The sequence below is a fragment of the Microtus ochrogaster genome, linkage group LG2, assembly GCF_000317375.1.
Source record: "Microtus ochrogaster isolate Prairie Vole_2 linkage group LG2, MicOch1.0, whole genome shotgun sequence".
Classification (NCBI taxonomy): Eukaryota; Metazoa; Chordata; class Mammalia; order Rodentia; family Cricetidae; genus Microtus; species Microtus ochrogaster.
Genome location: NC_022028.1, coordinates 35,560,601 through 35,564,011, shown reverse-complemented (window position 1 = coordinate 35,564,011; position 3,411 = coordinate 35,560,601). Strand labels below are relative to the sequence as shown.

General features: G+C 43.0%; 1 protein-coding gene across 1 annotated transcript in view; it reads right to left on the bottom strand.

Moving 5' to 3' along the window:
- Slc25a16 (solute carrier family 25 member 16) overlaps positions 1-3,411 on the bottom strand; it is a 28,273-nt gene that overhangs the window by 22,875 nt on the left and 1,987 nt on the right. Inside the window, exon 2 of the mRNA XM_026785745.1 lies at positions 2,177-2,269. The gene's annotated coding sequence lies outside the window, so the exon portion shown is untranslated. The remainder of the gene's footprint in view (positions 1-2,176; positions 2,270-3,411) is intronic.

Genomic DNA, 3,411 nt, shown 5'->3' with positions numbered 1-3,411 from the left:
CCTGTCTTGAAAAACCAAAAAAAAAAAAAAAATAGATAGATAGATAGATAGATAGATAGATAGATAGATAGATAGATAGATGGAAGGAAAGAATAAACCAACAAAAAAACAACCCTTACCACTACAAGTACAGCTATAAATCTTAAAAAAATTATATTCAAAGTCATAGAAAATTATATTGAATGAGCCAGAACCACCTAACAAGATTAGCAACAGTAATAAATGTATCTGAGAGATTCAAATGTTGCACTGAGGATTGTAAGGATCCATCTGAAACGATGAGAGAAGGCTCCTCAGGCTGGCCTAACACAAGTTTATTTCCATAAGGAAATAACAAACAAGGAAGGAACAGGAACAGGCATCTCTGGGTACTCAGTAGTGTGGCAGAGCTGAGTGGCAGAGCTCTTGTTTAACTTGTGTGAGGCAACAGGTTCAATAATCAGTACCAAACACAAAACTTTAAAAAGTCAGCCAGAAAAAAAAAAAAAGTCAGCCAGAAGGAAGTGGCACATGCTTTTAGTCCCAGCACTCAGGAGGTAGAGGCAGGTGGACCTCTGAGTTCAAGGCCAGTCTGGTCTACAGAGTTGCAGTCCGGACAGCCAGGGCCAAACAGTAAAACCCTGTTTTGAAAAACCAAAACCAAACCAAAACAAAACAAAACAAAAAAAGTCTTGCAACAGCTTAATGCGAGAGTGCTGTTTGCTTCGGGAATATCGACAAACAAAGGGCTTCGCTCTGCCCCACCTGTGGGTATCTTTAGATTCCAGCAACATGAATCACTAACCCATTATCAGTATCCACTGGGGCATGTGCCAAGATGCCCAGTGGATAGTTGAAACGTCACATAATATCAAACCCCAGGAACATTATGTTTTCCTGTACAAACATACTTATGATAAACTTTAATCTGTGAATAGCTGTGCATGGTGGTTCGCTCCAGTGACATCCGCACAGAGAAGACTGAGACAGAAGGACTGACATGAAACAGGCCAACCTCTGCTACAGAGTGAATCCTAGGCTAGCCTAGGCTTCAGTGAGATCTTATATTAAAAAAAATTAATTAAGTAAAATAGATAAAAGAAAACCAGTTATGGGGACACAAGCCTATACTCTAGTATTTGGGTGGCTGAGACGCGAGACCAAGGTCTCCTACGAACTACATAGGTACAGAACAGACAGAGCTGCATTGGGAGACATGGTCTAAAAAGGGGTAGCGAAGCCGGGCGGTGGTGGCGCACGCCTGTAATCCCAGCACTTGGGAGGCAGAGACAGGCGGATCTCTGTGAGTTCGAGACCAGCCTGGTCTACCAAGGGAGTTCCAGGACAGGCTCCAAAGCCACAGAGAAACCCTGTCTCGAAAAACCAAAAAAAAAAAAAGAGGGGTAGCGAGTAGTCCCTTTAAAGCTTGTCCCAGGCATCAACTCTCTTATTCCTCTCTCTACAAGAAAACAGGTAGGCAATGCTTCACTCCTTTCCATCTTTAGCATCTCTCCTACCTAGCTTTTACGTCAACTTGACATAAGCTAGAGTCGTTGAGGGAGAGAACCTCAGTTGAGGAAATGCCTCCATAAAATAGGGCTGTAGGCAAGTCTATAGTGCATGTTCTTAATCAGTGATTGATGGAGGAGGGCCATCCCTGGGCAGATGGTCCTTGGTTCTATAAGAAAGTAGACTGAAGCCAGGTGATGGTGACGGCACACGCCTTTAATCCCAGCACTGGGGAGGCAGAGGTAGGCAGATCTCTGTGAGTTCGAGGCCAGCCTTGTCTACAAAGTAAGTTCCAGAACAGACTCCAAAGCTACACAGAGAAACCCTGCTTTGAAAAACAATAACTAACTAAATAAATAAATATATAAAGTAAAAGAAAAAGTAGAGGACAGGCTCCAAAGCCACAGAGAAACTCTGTCTCGAAAAACCAAAAAAAAAAAAAAAAAAAAAAAAAAGTAGACTGAACAAGCTATAAGGAGCAAGCCAGTAAGCAGCGCTCCTCCACAGCCCCTGCATCAGCTCCTGCCTACAGTTTCCTGCCCTGTTTTGAGTTCCTGACTTCCTTCAATGAAGAACTGTAATATAGAGGAGTAAGTCAAATTAAACCCTTTCCTCCCCAACTTGTTTTTGGTCATGGTGCTTCATCCCAGCACTAGAAACCCACAATAGGACAGCATCTGTAACTCACCTAAATGTTTGTAATGGTGGTTGTGAGCTTGTAATAAAACCTTTACTCGATCCAAAGGAGCAACTGTGGTTTTGGCACAGCACCCAGCAATACCTAAAAGAAAATAGAAAGGTCAGAAAGAATCTGGATACATTCTCTTCCTAAAGGGAAATCATCACAGGTCTAGTGAGTAGCCCAACTATAGTTCAGTTTGGTTCCCATAATGAGAAGTGCTTGGTAATAGGGTTATGCAGATGACTGACCCCCAATCCCTGCGACCTAAAAGCAAGTTTTAAGAGTCTACAGCAATGCAATACCCAATGTCTGATGAGCAGAGGGCAAGATACCCAACCAGAAAGTTCTTGGCCGGGCGGTGGCACACGCTTTTAATCCCAGCACTCGGGAGGCAGAGGCAGGCGGATCTCTGTGAGTTCGAGGCCATTCTGGTATATGGAGTGAGGGAGCGAGTTCCAGGACAGGCTCCAAAGCCACAGAGAAACCCTGTATTGAAAAAAAAAAAGAAAAAAGAAAGAAAAAAAAAAGAAACTGATTTCTTCTAGAAATATATTCTTCATTAGAACAGCAAAACAACCTTTGCCCATGAAATTAATCATCCATTTACAATGCAGCAAGTATGCATTTGGTGCCCATACTGTTCCACCGGCACATGGTAGGCATGGAAGCAGAGACGTGCCTACAGGAAGGTCACTTAGATCCCTGAGAGGTCAGCCCACCAATAAGGATGGTTTTTAAATGATCAAATGGATGACATGGTGACATAAACCAGCCTTTGGGAAGTTGTGACAGAGGATTGCTGTGAGAAAAAAAAAAAAGAAACAGGGCATAGCCCATGCCTTTAATCCCAGCATTTGGGAGGCAGAGTCAAGTAGGTTATCTGTGAGTTGGATGCCAGCCTGGTTTATATAGTGAGTTCCAGGACACCTATAGCTACATAGAGAGACCCTGTCTCAAGGAAAAAAGAAAAGAAAGCCGGATGGCAGTGGCACACACTTTTAAACCCAGCACTCGGGAGGCAGAGGCAGGTGAATCTCTCTGAGTTGGAGGCCAGCCTGGTCGACAAAACAAGTTCTAGGACAACAAGAGGTACACGGAGAAATTCTGTCTTAGAAAAAGGAAAAAGAAGGAAAGAAATGAAGAAAAGCAAAAAAAAAAAAAAAAAAACTTAGGAGCTTGAGAGATAATCCAGCAGTTAAGAGCACTGCTTACTCTTCCAGAGGACCTGAATTAGATTACTG